We start from the raw sequence: 18,107 nt of genomic DNA on the forward strand, positions 1-18,107 counted from the left end.
TTGTACATGCAATAAGTGAATAGTAGATTAATTTTATGTGCATTATGGATGATATGTAGTGGCTACTGCATAGATTAACAATGTCAACTGTTGTATTCTCTTCTCTTCTCTTCTCTTCCCAGATGCGGTGCAATGGTGATGATGAGACATGCCCCTGTGTACCGGCCCCTAGTCAACCTGGTTACCCTGGAAGAGAGGCATGTCATTCAGACGTATCGTCTGAACCGTCAGACCACCATGGAGCTCTGTAGCCAGTTGGAGCCTGATCTTTTGCCTGACATATGCCATCCCTCCTTTAGTACAGGTGTTTTCAGTTCTCCACTTCCTTGCCTCAGGGTTGTTTCAGATGACAGTGGGCTTGGCGGTAGAAATGTCATAGCTGATATTCAGCAATGTATTGAAGGGTGTACTGTGTGCCTTGCTCAAACATCTGCCCTCCTACTTAATGTTCCCTCAATGTGCGGATTTGACCACTGTTAAGGCTGCCTTCTATGATTTAGCACATGTCCCTCCTGTGATAGGGGCCATAGAAGGCACCCACGTTGCTTTGGTTCCACCTAGGATAAATGAACAAGTGTACAGGAATCAGAAAACTTTTATTCCATAAATGTGCAGGTGGTGTGTCTCGCTGACCACCATATCTCACAGGTAACGAGCAGGTTCCCTGGTTCGGTACTTGATGCATACATTCTGCGGAATATCAATGTCCCACACATGATGGCACAATTACAGAGGGACCGGGCATGGCTCATCGACATGTATCTAAAAGGATGTGTGCCCCTGTCATCTCACGTCACTTCACAATCTACCCTGTGTCCCCACCAGTATTGAGATTCGTCCTACCTTTGTGCACACAGGTGACTCTGGGTACCCTAACCTTCCCTGGCTGCTGACACCTATGAGGTATCCGACAACAGATGGTGAACACCATTACAATGAGGCCCATGGCAGGATGAGGCGTGTCATTGAGAGTACTTTTGGCCTACTGAAGGCCAGATTCCACTGCCTACATGTCTCCGGAGGTACCCTACTCTACAAACCACTTAAAGTCTATCAGATCGTTGTTGCCTGCTGCATGCTGCAGAATCTGGCCCTGAGGCACCACATCCCATTGCTGGATGTAGAGGAGGTGGCAGCAGGACCAGTGGTTGATGAAGGGGACACAGTGAGTGATGAGGAGGAAGAAGATGGTGAGGATGCAGCTGACTCCAGAGCAGAGTAAAGTCAACAATAGTTCCTATGAGAAACAGGTATGTGTGATGTGTAATGTATGTTACCTGTACTGCTGTCTGCTTTGTGCCATAACTCCTCCTGGTGTCTGTCATCAGTGGAGGCGTTGGGGGGACATTTAGCCCATCAGAGGAGGTGTTACAGTTCATGTATGAGTGCTATTTCCACTGTGCTGTTGTGTAGCATCACTCATACAACTTATTGTCCATGTGCTATGTTCTCTGTACTGCTTTGCCAGCTGCAATTGTTGTGCCAAGGATAGTGTTGTCATCATCAGTATTGCTATTATTCCTCACAGTCCACAATGGGAGAATGTGTAACCCAACTTCTACAGCCTGTGGAACGTGCCTTTAGGTGAGATTTGTCAGCTGTGAGGGAAGGACAATTGGGTATGGATATTGTAGAAATGTAGACCTGACATAGGCATATTGTTTGTGATTCCACATACTATCACATACTAGGGATTGAGACATTGTTCAGCATGTGTGTTGAGTGGCCTTCAGTGTCTCCTATCATGATAGTATTCCCTGTCTTGCTCTATTTGCAGGGCATTCGTGTGGTGCAACTCTGGTTCCTGCCTTGACTGGTGGCTCCCTTGACACATGTATCCAGATCATGTCTACTCTACCATCAACCTTGCTGCATCCCCCGTCTGTCTTTCTCACAGACATTTGCAGGACAATGGTTTGACTGTGATGACATGTCATTCAAATGCAAATCTTACTCATTACAATAAAGACACATAGGCAGTAGCTGTGCTCAAAGGTGTTTAATGTAACTCACAAGTGCAATGTGTGATGACTGGGGTCATGGTGGGTATAATCATCACAGTAGTTGTCCAGGTCTAGTATCCAAGGGGGCTATCGAAAATGGAGATATGATAGTGGACAGTAAACAGGGTGTGTCAGTGGCTGACAAGGGAGAATGTTCAGGAGAGGCTCACTTCCTGGCAGTGGTCTTAGTCTTGGCATCAGGTTCTGCAGGATGTCTGGATGGACTTTCTCACTTGCGTGTGGGTTCCTCAGCTACAGGGGGAGGGGTGCTGGTAGTCTGCAGGTCCCCTGGCAGGGCCTCCATTCCACTATCTGCTGCTGAAGTGGAGGTCTCTGTTGTAATGTGGCTAGTGGAAGTGGGCTGTTGGTGGGTGGAGGATACACGCAGGATGGTGGGCAATTCCTTCAGTACCCCTGCAATGGAGGCCATGGTGGCAGTGAGGGTCTGCTACTGCTGCATGGCCTCCTGGTGGTATTCTCTCCTCAGCTTCTGGTTCTCTTGGACGGTTGCAAGGATCTTGCCCATAGTGTCCTGGGACTGGTGGTGTGTTCCCAGGACTTGGGAGATTGCCTCCTAGCTAGTCGTTTGTTGTGGGTGACCCATCCTTTGGCCCACAGGTGTCCTACCACTGCCCCTGGCCCCCTGTGCCTGTGCCCCTGGAACAGTATGCCCACTCCCAGTTGCACCAGGACATTCATCGTCTTGTGTGTGTGGACTTGACACTGGTCCCTATACCGAGGGGAAAACTGCTGATTGACGTGTCCTTGGAACACAGGTTTAGGGATTAAGGGTTAGCTGTGCTGTGGTAGCCACATGGGTGGGGGACTCTGATGTGTCCAGGGTGGGGCTTGTGGTGGTGGACTGACCAGTTGTCCCAGAGGGGCCAGGTAAGTCGACAATTTCCAGACATCCAATGGGGTCTTCATCCTGGGGAGGGCTGTCTGTCTCGGGCATCGGCTGCCGGGTGGCAGCGGCAGCTGGACCTGTGGATAAACAGGGAGGGAGTTACATTGTTGAGATGTACTTGTTAGTATAATCATCTGATGCTTGAAGTATTTTGACTAGCTTCCCCATGATGGCAATTACAGCTGCAGCACTGTTTGCGTGCATGTGACATGTTGTGGCATTGTTTCAATTTGACATTAAGGTTGGGAATTGTGGATTGCATTGCTGTCATTGCCCAGTGTTGGTACGCAGTCGAAGCATCCAGTTGGTGTGGCATGTACTATGGTTGTCCGTGCAGGTTTTCCACTGTGAAGTGGGACAGCGCATTCTTGATGTGTAGGAAGTGATGTTTTGTGGGAGTTGTGGTGCTTGGCTTAGTGACTGATATCTATGCATTAGGGAGGGATTGAGTGGGGATAGTATCAGTAGGGTGGTGTTGCATGCAGGGGAGTGGTGTGGGGTGATAGGGCAGAAGTGTGTGATGGGGTGGAATAGGGAGTGATGAGTTGGGGACACATGCAGGGCATGAGTGGTTGGCGACTAGAGAGTATTGTTGACTTACCAGAGTCGAGTCCTCCAATGATTCCAGTCAGGCACTCAGGATGTATGATGTCCAAGATTTTCTACTCCCACAATGTGAACTCAGGGGGAGGAGGTGGGGGCCCACCACCAGTCTTGTGAATGGCAATCTGGTGCTTGGATGGCATGGAATGCATCTTCCCCCGTAGGTCGTTCCAGCTCTTCCCGATGTCCTCCCTTGTGTGTGCATGGGTGCCCATTGAGTTAACCCTCTCAACGATCCTCCACCGTAACTCCATTTTCCTGGATATTCAGGTTTGCTGGACCTGGGCTCCGAACTGTTGTGGCTCTGCCCTGACGATTTCATCTACCATGACCCTCAATTCTTCATCTTTGAAATGTGGGTGCTTCTGACAGGACATGGTGGTTGTGTTGGGGGGTGTTGTGTATGTATGTGCAGTGTAGGGTAGTTGGTATTTGATTGTGTGTGCTGGTGGTATCTGGTGTATGTGTGCAGTGGTGATGTGTGTATTGTGTTGGTGGTGCAGTTGTATGGTGTGTGATGTTTGGGAAGTGTGTTGGTGCCTATGGGTTACACATGCAGTGTCCTCCATTGGTGTGCTCCTCAGTCTCTCTGTTGGTAGTTGTGGTTGCAAAGGATTGTAGGGGTGTGTGAGGGTGTGTCATATGCTTCAGTTCAAGGGTGTGTGTGGTGTGTGTCAGATGTGGGGTATTCAGACTATTCAATGTGGTGTCAGGTTCTGGTGGAGGTGATGTTTTGACAGCAGCGGTTTCACACCACCAATGGTTTACCGCCATACAATGACCGCCGTGCTGATTTGTGGGTCATAATATGGAGGGAAGGGTGTTGTTGGCATGGTGGTGCTGATGTTAGGACTGTCTCTTTCCCGCCCTCAGTCAGCCTGACAGTTTAGGATTTGTGGCTGTATTTGAGCAGTCTTCAGTTTGTGTCTTGCAATATGCCAGTCACTGTACCGCCATCACTGGTGGTCTTTTGGAGGCTGCCAGCACAGCCATCTTCCAAAAAGACCACCAAAGTCGTAATGAGGGCCTTACTGTTAGACCTGACAGCCTTAGGATGGTCATCTCCCAACATTTTGCCTGCCTCCCTCCACTTTTCTGACACTGTTTCTGCTCTGTGCACTTTACCACTGCTAACCATTGCTCTCTCCCTTAAAAATTGTCCCCAATTTGCATATTTGATTTACTTATAGGTCCCTAGTAAAGTGCACTACATGTGCCCAGGGCTTGCAAACTAAATGCTACTAGTGGGCCTGCAGCACTGATTGTGCCACCCACATAAGTAGCCCCTTAACCATGTCTCAGGCCTGTCATTGTAAGGCCGGTGTGTGCAGTTTCTCTGCCACTTTGACTTGGCATTTAAAAATACTTGTCAAGCCTTATACTACCCTTTTCCTACATATCAGTCACCCCTAAGGTAGGCCCTAGGTAACCCATAGGGCAGGGTGCTATGTAGGTTAAAGGCAGGACATGTACATATGTTTATTATATGTCTTGGTAGTGAAAAACATCTACATTTGTTTTCCACTACTATGAGGCCTGTTCCTTTCATAGACCAGCATTAGGTCTGCCCACATATACTTTTAGAGTGGTAGATTCTGATCTGAAAGGGGTAACCAGGTCATATTTAGTATGGCCAGAATGGTAATGGATAATCCTGCTTATTGATGAGGTTGGATTACTATTTTAGAAATGCTACTTTTAGAAAGTGGGTATTTCTCTGCACTTAAAACTATCTGTGCCTTACAGCCTGTCTCCAGTCAATGTCTGGTCTGTGTTTGTTGACAGCTCCCTTGTACATTTCACCCAGACAACCATAAACACAGGGCACTTAGTCACCCCTGAATTCATCTGCATATTGAATGGGTCTTCCTGGGCTGGAAGGGTGAAGGGCCTGACACTTACATTTCAAAGGCCAGTGGCCTGCCCTCACACAATGGACTGTTAAACCCCCTACTGGGACCCTGGCAGACAGGACTGAAGTGAAAGGGGAACTTGTACTATTCAAACCACTCTCCCAACTTCAAAGGCATATTGGGGTATATAAACTGGGTCTCTGACACCACCAAACAAGACATACCTGGACCTACACGTGCACCCTATCAAAAGGAACTGCCTTGCTGCCCAAAGGACTCATATGGACTGCTTTGCTGGGAAGGAATGCAGCCCTACTGTTGCCCTGCTGTCCTGCTGGCCTCTGACTGTGCTGAGAAGAAATCTGCCTTCCCCAAAAGTGCTCTCCAAGAGCTTGGATAGAGCTTGCCTCCTGTTTTCAGAAGTCTCAGGGCCAAAAAGACTAGGGGCCACATGTACGAAGGCTTTTGCACATCGCAAACAGCGAATCAGGCTGTTTGTGATGTGCAAAATGCACTTTCCCATGTACCAACCCATTTTTGCGATTCGGTAAACTATTTACTGAATCACAAAAAGGGATTGCGACTCGCAATTAGGAAGGGGTGTTCCCTTCCTAATTGCGACTCTCAGTCCCATGTATGATTGTTTTGTGACCGTGAATGCAGTCGCAAAACAGTCGCAGTTAGCACCAGTGTCACACTGGTGCTAACCCATTCGCAAACGGGAAGGGGTCTCCATGGTTCCCCTTCCCCTTTGTGAATGTCAGTGAAAACATTTTTTCAGAGCAGGCAGTGGTGAAAAAAAATCAAACAAAACGTTTCATTTTTTGCTTTTGAAATGCAGCTTGTTTTCCTTTAAGGAAAACAGGCTGCATTTAAAAAAAAAATGCTTTATTTAAAAGCAGTTACAGACATGGTGGTCTGCTGTATCCAGCAGGCCACCATCCCTGTGAGAGCCGCATTCCCCAGAGGGTAGCAAATTGCGACCTACCTCATGAATAATCATTGGACAAGGGTGTATACCTCTGCCAACTAGAGATGCCATTTCTAACACTTACCAACCAGAAACCAAGTACAAGATTATCAGTAACTATGTATGTCAAAATATGTATTAATCTGATTTAATTGTTTTTGTATTGTAATTGTATTTCTATAGCTCTTACTAACCATGATGATATATTGAAGCGATTTACCCCCGGCATCATGCTGTGCCTGGAAACCAGTCTTAGTGGTTAGTCCAGTATTTATTGGTGATAATTGGTCATTGGAATTACTCTTGTGGTCTCCAGGAAAACATCACAGGCATTTACCTAAGTTTATTTAGGGTAGATTAAATTAATAGGACTTAGGTGTGATCATTAGTAGATGTATGTGAGTTCATAGTTGATGGGATTAATACATGAAGGGGTGCAGGGGTAGTACTTACAAAGGAGATGGTTATGATCTTTGAAAGGAGGTGTGGATAATTTGTAGAAATGCAATTATAGAGATTAAGGCAAATCCATGTGACAGAGTAGGCTGTGTTCAGAGAAAGAAGGAGTGCAAGGACGGAAGGTAGAAAAATGTAAGTAAAGTCAAAGTTGGTTCTCATGCAAGGGTTTAGCAATATAGATAAGCTTTTTTTCATATACCATGCAATCTGAGGATGCAACACCACTGAAGCTGCTGTTGGGCTTTTTCCACATAGAGAATCCACACTCCGCTTTCCTTTCTTTAAAGGCTATTTCCCCAGTAGTCATAGTAACTTAATGTTCTCTGGGTCTTTGCTGCTATTGGAACTAATCACTAATATTCCAGCAGTAATGATTTGCAGCTGAAAAGGCAAGCTCTGAAAAACAGTGTTTTAACGACATGGTGTGAGATGGCTACCCGGAGCTGGAAAGATAGTTTTCTAAGGTAAAACACACTTAGGTCCAGGTGAGATGAGACCCTGGCAGCCCAGCCAGAGTTACTCTAGTGAATCCCTTGTTCTGTCGGTGAAATTGTCAAACAAGTTAGCAGGACTACCAGCATAGCCAAAGGTACATGTTCTCTGTTGAAAGGTTTCCTCAATTTCAGTTTTCTTCCTGTACTCTACACTTGGTCCATTCAGTGAGATTTTTAATGCTGGCAAGGCAATCTGGCGGCAAAGTTTAATCTGTGTCCAGTTATTTACCCTCTCCAAGTGCTACGGGTGGCAGAAGTGGGAGGTGGCTAACCCTTCACAAGGGCTGAAGTGGTATAAGTGTTGCAGAAGTGCGTCATTTCACCTGGAAGGTACCCACCTTTGATCCCATGCCTGAACTGGCTGTTCTGGTAGTTTGACCTCTTCCTGAAGGGCTGCAGGCAAGGGAGCTGTTTTCAAGTATGGTATTGAGGCAACCCACCATGAAGGCTTCATAGCTTTCTGCTAATACATTTTTCCGTAGCGTAGGAGTCCTGTGAACATTGTTGCCAGGGCTAAACTTGAATGTTAGGTCAGCCTTTCCCCCTGCATTTAGCTGTCAGACCACTCGGCCTCGGGACTCAGAGAGCTGGCACTTCCTGAGGTACCGAAAAGTAGCTGCCACTGAGCACACTCGGTCATCCCCGAACATCCCTGTTGTCCTGGTCCAGAAAGGGCACTTTGATAGTTTCTGAAAGTGATTTGGGTACCAGCCAGGGATGGACTGGCCTTTTGGTTACTCTGTCATTTTTCCAGAGGGCTGCAGGATGTGAGGTTGTTTTCATGGCAGAATTGATTGCTGTGATCCAGCCATGAGCTCATTCTATTCACAGCCCCATGCAGCACAGAGCTGGTTTCAGCATTTTTGCCAGAGCTAATTTTGGTTCCAGTCCGGCCCTGATAGCATCGCGGATGCGAGGCCTATAGGAGTGCAGTGTAGTGATAACATTCTCCCACCACACCTTGGTCTAATCACAAGACCCCGCTCCAGGTATCGGTTGCCCTTGTTTCAGATATCAATGAATTTAAGTTACAAACAGGTGGATGAAGAGGTTGCTCTGGGCCTCTCATGGGCCTGCTAGACTCCCAGTCCCATACAGAAACCTCCTCGCCTGCTGCAGTGGGGGAGGGAACGGTGGTTCGGGCCGATCCTACTCATGGGTGCAACTTACGGCTTATTCAGGAGACTTTAACATTGTGACAGACTTTTCTGCCTTCAATCCATATTTACTTGAATTAGTGAATTGAGAGATGCCAGGAGAGGAATCGTACCCTCCGAGAGCTACCCTCCTGTCACTGAAGTCCCTCAGATGTACTGTATTGCCTCAGTCCCTTAGAATACCTCACTTCCTCAGAGTTATGTCATAGCACCATTCAAGTTCAGTTCCCTCAGAGTGAGGTACTCTCATCCAAATACCTCAGACTGAGGTCATATGTTCCTGCTCACTCAGTTCCTTCCTCAGAGTGACTGAATGTCTACCTTCCATCACACTGATGTGTTATCCCTCTATTATCACAACACCACAAAATAAAAGTGTTGCTATAGTTGCCCTAAATTGGACGGGTATCCCCAGATGTTGGTCCTGTGCTCACTGTGCTACTGGATTCAAGCTAGTCTGGCTGATGAGGGGTGATACCCCGAAACCGGTCCCAGGATGCTAAGGAGGACCTGGCCAGGCAGTTCGGGCTGGACTGTTCCCATTGGGGCAGTGTCAAGACTGATTTGCGTATGGCTGGTTCCAAACTGGGGTGGCATGGTGAGCAAAAAAACGGTGGATTAAACCCAGATCCATGACTGGGGTGAATGTTTGATAATGTTCAGCATTCTGTCCATCATCTTTTTGTATCACTCTGCTATCCCCTCCCTGCAGTGGTGCATTATATTCAACTGAATAAGGTAGCAATACATAGCAGAGAGACTCAACAGTGAGGTAGTGAAGTGAAGTAATGAACTCCTATTACTTCAGTGATGTGTTGTTTTTCTGTATTTGTAGTATGTGATTTTGGAATTAAGCTGTAATGCTTGAGAGAGATAAATATTTATTTGGTGGGTTATCGATTTATGGTATGTGTGAGAGTTCTCAAAGAATTCCTTGCAATTTCCAATCTTTATTTTAAGTTTTGTTTGCTACTGGTTGCACTACGACCCTCAAATCAAGGGTTTGCAATCCTATTATTTTTGCCAAGTGAGCCTCACAGAGGATTATGAAGATCCAGCAGCACCTGCCTGTACCTCCTCAAGCTCCCGCTAAACTGCTTCCTCTTGGCACAGTAGCAATCCATGAAAATACCTGGTTTTTTTTTAGATTCTAAGTTGCACCCCTCACATTCCCATGTGGCTCTGTGCTGTCAAGTGCTGTGACCCAGCAATCAGCTGCGCGCAATACTAGATAATTTACCAAAATGCAAAGTGCAGCAGGATTGACATGCACCCTTAGACCCCAGATGACCTCAGACAATTTGACCCCTTGTGACACTCTCAGCCAATCAACAGCCTGCTTCTTGTTTCTGAGGGGCTAGATGAAAGGAAAGGGGAGTAAACTGAAGATGTCAAATGAGACGATTGGACTTTCTGTTCCTGCGGCTGCCTTCAAGACCCTTAAGCCCAGAGCAGCAAGGGGAAAACAAGCATTGGGTCTGGCATTTGCTCGAATTAGAGTGATTAGCCTTGTAAACTCCTAACCGGACTTTTCTTGCCACATAAATTGAAAATGAAAAGTAAAACAGTTTCACATAAGCGAGCTGATTCACAGCGCCATGGCCACCATTAGCATCAGCTCGAAGGAGAGACACAAAAAGAAAAAGAAGTTTGCTTGCAGTCAAACTTATCAGCAGAAGTGCAATTAGCCATGTAACAGGGGCGATGGCCAAGGCCGTAACTAAACCTCCCCAAGGAGGGACAAACGTAAACCATTTACCAATGTCATCAAAGGACTTTTGAAGGCCAAGCCCATGAATGAGTGGTAGTGATGGGTTTGAGGTGGGCATTGTTAAAAGCCCAGATACATACCAACACGTCGGAAAAGCAGCGCTTGCGCGCTGCTATGCTCAACATAAAAAGGGAGAGTGTGTGTGCGGCATGACGTGATTAGTGATGACTAGCACCATATTCATCTGGCATTCATTTTCCTATACCTATTTATTGGACTCTTCCTAAAGAATGTGTTAGATGTAGGTTTTGACATTTATATTCGCTGAATTGAGATAGAGCTGTTGCACAGAGCAATAGGGTAGAAATTAAGGGCCATTTTTATCATTATTTCACACACTGCAGCAAGATACCTTGCTGTGCTGTACTGTGTTGAAAGGGCAGATTGTGCAATATCTATCAAGATATGGTGCATTCCTGCTCTCTGCCTGGTATGGTGCATAAACGTCTGCCTAGCGCTAATGCGGGCACCATTTCATCATGGTGCAAATGTGCCAGGGTTCCTGCACAAAAACAATCCTCTGCAGCTTATCCTTTTTCTACATGTGCTGCAGAATGCAGCACATGTAGCAAGAGGAAAAACAAGGAGAAATAAAGATATTTCCCCTTGGTATGCTTCCTCCAGGAAGGCGTGGCATTCTGACGCATTCCCGGATCTACCAGTATTGGTAAATCTGGGAACATCCACACTCCACCCATGGAACGCCTCCCTGGGGCAGAGTAGCACAAGGCAGTGACTTGTGCTGCCTAGCAATACTCCAGATTTACCAAGCCATTCAGGGCCACGTGAGGCGGCCATGCGTTGCTTGGTAAATCTCATAATAGGTTTTGCGTCACCCTGAGCCCCCTTGCATAGCACAATGGTGACACAAAACCCTTGATAAATATGCCCCTAAGGTACCAGCGCATAAGTGAGAACTATGAGATCAGGTGAAATCATATGTGGAAATAGTTTAAGGACAGATTCTGTCATAGGGCTTGGGTGGAGCCGGCAGGGTTCCTATTGATAACTCAGGAGGTGCTTCCGGAGAAAAGTATTTTACTTCCTTAGACACTGCAGGTGCTGAGCTGAAACTGCAAGTCTAATATTACAGAGATTATACTTCCTGCTCTATAGAACTGGAAGGATGCTAATGGAAAGGTTCCCTACACCTCTCCTCGCATTTTGCAGAGAACCTCAGGATCGTTGCAAGGCTAAAGGAGGCAATGCAATGACACCCAATTAGAGCTAAAGGCATTCCATAAGAAATGTAGCAAAGATTATTGCAGAGCACTCTTTTACCTCCACGCCGGATCTCAGTGCCACTCTCACCCACCTCTGTGAAACACATGAAGCTCGAAATAAAGACAAGCCCAATTAGACTGCAGAAGATGCTTTGAAAGACACTGTCACCTTGGTGCAAAGCACACGGTATTGACGGTGCTATGACGCTGGCAGGAAAAAATTGATCTATTTAGTGTAATTTGTTCTCCCATTCCAGCCAGGAGAGTGTGAAGATTACAGGGGAGCAGACAGTTCTCTATGAGCAAACAGGAATTGCAGTTGTTTGACTGATTGCCCATTTCACTGAAAATATGAAATAGCGTTTATCACATAAAGCTACGGTCATGCGCTGCTTCCGCGGTGTTGTTGAATGCCGCCGTGCCCATAGAAAGCGAAATGAACGATAGTCTTTCTTCAAGGCTAGCTGTGTCACAGTCCACGTCTTCATGCAAGGAATAGTTGAGTAATGGGAAGCGGAATCTGCACGCCTCAGTGTGTGCTGTGCAGTTTGTTTCAGATTTCTCTTTGAAACCAGCCAGGACAGAAATTGGTCATCACAGTGGGTGAACATATGCGATTTATACCACAGATTACATTTGCTGACGCCTCCTCCTGTATCTGTCATTTTCACATTTTCACCAGTGACACTTTTTCGTGGCTTTGCATTGTAGAAGGCAGTAATGGAAATAGAAAATGTTTATTCTGGAATACCATATTGCCTGGCTCTGCATTCACCACTTACCTATGCCTAGTCCTCCGACCACGCTTGGCCCTTACAGACCCGGCTCAGACACAGCCCGAGTCTCCCAGACATACGCTCCTGCCTCCCTCCTACTTCTAGCTTGTTTTGCTCGCTCTTTCTTAATTTTCTTTGACCACTTGCCCTGAATCTTGCTTTCTCACTCTTTGCTTAGCTTTTTTTAGTGTCGAGCCTGCGAGTGCATGCACTTGCGCATGCGTCGCGCACGCGAGACGCTGTTGTTTTCAGTAAAGGGCTTTGGAGCCCACCTGTCGCTCACCATTTGTTGGATTGCATGGCACTCTTCTTTACAGCCTCGTAATTTGTCAAGGCATGTCTGGCATCCTTTCCGTTCCTTTGTGTGGAGCAGGGATCAAGCACTAATTGAATTCAACTTAATTAGTGCCCGTCCGCTGCTCCCGATGTCATAGAGGAACTGTTTTGTTCTAACTTCCAGTGCCTCACAAACAGGAGGCTTGTCACTGGCAAAAATGTGCCTTGCAGGACAGCTAACTTTATTTTATTTTGTTAAGTCGTCTTTTGTCAGGTTCTACTTGTTTTTTTTTTTTGCTCATTCTTACCCTGTGACCACTTTCCCCTTGCTCAGCTCTCTCACTCTACGCTCTTGTCTTGCTCTCCGCCTGCTATCCTCTCACTATGTGCTCTGTTTTTGGTTTCTTTGCTCATTAATTTCCTCTCACCCTTGCACACTTACACCTGCTTGCTTCTCCGCTGCTCTTGATTTTCCTCAGTTTTTACCTTCTTTTTCTGCTCACCTTTCCTTCTTTTACCTTTTTTGTCTGCTTTTTGCTTCCTTGATTGCCTGGTGCTTCAGTCTTTTTGCTTTTCCTGCTCTTCACTGTCCCTTTGGATCCCTTTCCTCCTGCAAAATTCCTACCTTTTCACCTGTGCTCCACCTGCTTTTACTTTTTCTGCCATTTCTGCCACCCAGTACAGACCACCCAGCCACGCTGCTACTTTATGGAAGCTGCATGCAGCAAGCACGCTGCTGCCACAACAAATGCACACCAAAGGCAAGCCCATCTGATACATGTCCACAGAGCAGCCTGGGTGTCCTTCCCCCCACCTCACCCCTAGACGCGACTCCACCACAGCCTTCCATGCCCTGAATCCCAGACATTCTTCCCAGAGCTACTGCCAGCCCTCCCCAACCGACTCCAAGGGTGCATTCTTCTGCATCACCTGCCATTATTCCTGCACTCTCTCCACCTACACTTCCCCAGCATCCATCACTCCCTCACCCCTTGACACACATGACCATGCACCATGCACTACCTATCCAGCAGCTCCTAACCTTCCCTGTCCTACCTCCTTCACAACACCTGTTTACTCATCAGACACGCCACCGAATTCTGGGACCTCCTGTATGACCTCTCACCAGACCTGCTCATCCTAACCTAAACCTGTTTCACACACAAAACCAGTCTTCGACATTGCAGTGACGATCCCATCTTCACCCCGGGTACAAAATCTTAAAACAGGACAGAGCCTACAAATCTAAATTTAGACTTGCCATCAACTTTAAATAGAACATCCACTGAATCATCACTCCCACAATCACCAGAAAAAGCAAGTGACACCTCGCTTTCAAGCTACACATCTCCATCAACTCCACCATAGGTGGTGCCATCATCAACAGGACCCCCAGACCAAGCACCAACTTTGACAACACCATTGGGAACTTCATTGCCCGCCTGGTGCTCAACTCCAGCTCCTTTAAACTCCTTGTTGACCTCAATAACTACCTGGAGTACCTCACAGATCCCAACAGTAACCACCTCCTGGACATCCTGACTATTTTTGGGCTCACCCAGTGAGTGAATGACCCCATCCATGATGCCGGACACCTCCTAGACACAATGGTTACCAACTTCAACAACACCACAGTGCACAAACCCACCCCCTCACCTGGACTGACAACACCCTCATCCATTTCATCCTGCTCATCTAACACCTTCCAGAAGAGGGGCACTAGAGTATATAAATAGGACCTTCAGACCTACTCTGCAGTACACTTCTGGACCTGCAGACACTGCAGACAGGAAGAAGGACTGCTGTGCTGTGACAAGGACTGCCATTCTGCTGGACATGGCCAGTTTGAGAGTGTCAAAGGCTTTCTGTCAAGCCTCTGTCTATATCACCTTCCTTGGCTGAGCCATCAGCTGCAGTGTTGGAGAAGAGATCAGGGAGAGGGTCACTCTCATCTTCCTGTCCCTCATCAGTGGCCATGAGTAGGGTTAAGTCAACCCTATCATAGTAGGGTTTCAGGCGATTCACATGAAGAACTCTAAGAGGACTTTTGGGAGTGACTAGTTCCACTAAATAAGTGACCTCACCCTTCTTTTCCTCCATCATTTGTCCTGGAGTGCCCTGGGTGCCACAGGCTCCAGTACCCACACCGTCTGTCCTTGTTGGTACACAGTCAGGACAGCCTTCTGGTCATGCCATTGTGTCTGTAACTCCTAGCTTGCCTGAAGGTTTTTAATGGACTTTTTCATGTACTCAGCCATTCTCGATCTTGAGCCAAGTACATAGTCCACTATATCTTGTTTAAGGGGCTTCAAGGGGTGCTCCCACCCCTCTTTTACAAGAGCTAATGGACCCCTAACAGGGTGACCAAAAAGGAGCTCAAATGGGCTGTAACCCACTCCCTTCTGGGGCACCTCCCTGAAGGCAAAAGGAGGCATGGTAACAGGATATCCCATCTCCTACTGAGCTTTTCAGAGATTCCCATTCTCATACCTTTGAGAGGTTTATTAAACCTCTCAACCAACCCATTTGTTTGGGAATAATAAGATGTGGTGAACTTGTAGGTTAAACCACACTCTTTCCACATTGCTTTTAGGTATGCAGACATGTACCTCTGTCTGACACCACCTCTTTTGGAAAACCCACCCTGGAAAAGATTCCCAGAAGGGCTTTTTTCACTGCAGGAGCTTTAGTGGTCCTCAGAGGTATTGCTTCTGGATATCTTGTGGCATGGTCCACTACCACCAAAATAAACCTATTGCCAGAAGCAGTAGGAGGGTCAATGGGGCCAACAATGTCAACCCCTACCCTTTAAAAGGGCACCGCAACCACGGGCAGTGGGATCAAGGGTCCTTTGGGGTGCCACCAGTCTTAACACTGGCTTGGCAAGTGACACAGGAGCGACAAAACTCCACTGTATCTTCTGTCATGTGAGGCCAGTGAAAGTGAGGGGCAACTGTCCCAGGTCTTGCTTTGCCCCAGATGTCCAGCAAGAGGGATGTCATGTGCCAAGATCACAAGAAGCTCCCTATACTGCAAGGGAATGACCAGTCTCCTGGTGGCACCAGGTTTTGGGTCCCCTGCCTCTGTGTATAGGAGATTATTTTCCCAGTACACCCTATGGGTGTCACTGACATCCCCTGCCTCTTGTTTGACAGCTTGCTGTCTGAAACCCTCAAGTGTTGGACAGGTTTGCTGAACCTACTTAACTCCTCCCTGGCAGGCCCCCCTGCACCCATGAATTCAGCTGTGTCAGGCTGAAGCTCCTCTGGTGTAGGTTCTGCAGAGGGAGTAGACTCCTCCTCCTCAAAAGGGGAATCTTCAGTGGAGGGATGGATAGTGGATACCTTTTTACCCTTTCTACCCCTGCTTTTGGGAAGCTCTTGGTCCATTGTTCCAGGATCCAAGATTCCCTCTCCTCTTTGCTTTTTGGCCTGGGCCCTTGTCACAGCAAAGATATGCCCAGGAATGCCCAGCATTGCTGCATGAGCCTCCAACTCCACCTCAGCCCAAGCTGAAGTCTCCACGCCATCGCCTACTACACACTCTACAGGTAGGTCTGTGGACAACCAAACTTTCTTTGGACCAGTAACCCCCAATCCTCACAGTTGAGATCAACAACAGCCATGGGGTGGGTAACAGTGTTGTTATGAGCATCTGTCACTTGGTACAGATGACCAGGTAGGTGTTGCTCAGGGGCCACTAGATTTTCAGTCACTATTGTGACACTGGCACCTGTGTCCCTATAAGCCTCAAACTGAACACCATTTATTAGGGGTTGTTGCTTGTACTTATCCGTATTAAGGGGGCAAGCAACAAGGGTGGCAAGGTCAATGCCACCATCAGAGACTAAAACAGCCTCAATGGTTTCCCTAACTAAACCAACCCCCACTACATTACCCAGAGTGAGCCCTGCTACACCCTAGGTCTGGCTATTGGTAGTGTTGTTTTTCCCACCACCACTGCTATTACTAGGAGCACTAGTGGAAGCAGTGGGGGTTGTGGTGGTGGGAGCTTTGGTGTTTTTCTTTGGACAAGTACTGTAATTTGCCCAATGGCCTTTGTTTTAACACATATACCACCAAGGCTTTTTATTCTGATGATTAGAAGAGGATTTGGACCCATCCCTAAAGGATGTTTGTGGGCCTGATGAAGGCTCCTTTTTTTATCTTTGTCCCCGCCTTTGTCATGTGACTTACCATCCTTCTTCTTGTGGTTGTCTTCCCCTGTATAAGCTTTTCTACTCACTCTTGTTCTGACCTATTTGTGTGCCTTCTTTCCCAGTTCTTGGGGAGAGGTCAGATCTGAGTCTACCAAGTATTGGTGTAACAAATCAGACACACAGTTATTCACAATATGCTCTCTCAGAATTAGATTATATAAAACTTCAAAGTCAGACACTTTGCTGCCATGTAACCAACCTTCCAAATCCTTCACAGAACAGTCCAAAAAGTCTATCCAATCTTGTGAGGATTATTTTCTAGTTTCTCTGAACTTAATTCTGTATTGTTCAGTGGTTGAGCCAAATCCATGCATGTGTGCAGGTTTAAGAATACCATTGTAGTCTGAATCTTCTTCTCTGACAATGAGAAATCTATCCCTCTCCTTGTCAGAAACGGACAACCACAGAATAGCAGCCCACTGCTTTTGAGGGACCCTCTGAACGTTAGAGGCCCTCTCAATTGCAACAAACCACTTGTAGATGTCATCCCCCACCTTGTATGGGGGAACCATTTTGTGCAGATTTCTGGAGTCAATGGTGTCCTCCCTAACCCCATAACTCCTGAAACTGCTGCCACCATGGAGAACTAACCCCAACCACTGCCTTTCCCTTTCCACAGCCAAGGCCTCCCTATCTAGGGCTAGCTGTTGCTGCTGCAGCCTCAGCCTGGCCTCTTCCAATCTCGGTTTCCTGAGCTCCCTATATATGGAGTCATCACCTGGATGTGAACCATGGGATCCCTCAGAAACTGAGGTGATATGGGAATGGGCAGAGGTAGATCTTTCCCTACCTTTGCTAACTCTAGTGACCTGACCTCTAGGTGTGAAGGAAGCCCTACCTGTGTGACTACCCCTCCCACTGCCAGCTATAATAGTAGGTCTGCTAGGTGGAAGATCTTTTGAAGAGCCCTCCCCTGAATCTGAAGGATGATTTTCTGACTTTAAGGGGCTAGAGTCTCCCTCCCCCTCCTCCTCCTGGTTATCAGCATGTTCCTGATCATCCTGAAGGAGAAGGCTCAACAGAAAATTATTGTTGGGGTTCTTCCCTACATCTAGGGTCCTTTCTGAGCAAAGCCCCTTCAGGTTCTTTGAAGGTCATGCCCCCATAGGGAGTACTCATAACCTCAGAGCTAGGCCCAGCAGTGGACATGATGTAGTTGTGTGGTAGTGTAGTGTAAGGAAAATGTAACCTAACTACCCTCTAGTCTCTTAGAAAGGAAAGTAAGAGACTAAAACCCTGTGTAAGGTATATGTGCATAGCTCTAGGTATAGAGTATACTTTCCTGTGGAAAGCACCGGTGACAGAGTGGTAAGGCAATTGCAAGTACTTATCCCACCACTGCAACACCAATGTAGGAAGCTGGCCTGGTTTGTAGTGGGTACCTAAGATACTTACA

The sequence above is a fragment of the Pleurodeles waltl genome, chromosome 1_1, assembly GCF_031143425.1.
Source record: "Pleurodeles waltl isolate 20211129_DDA chromosome 1_1, aPleWal1.hap1.20221129, whole genome shotgun sequence".
NCBI classification, from domain to species: Eukaryota; Metazoa; Chordata; class Amphibia; order Caudata; family Salamandridae; genus Pleurodeles; species Pleurodeles waltl.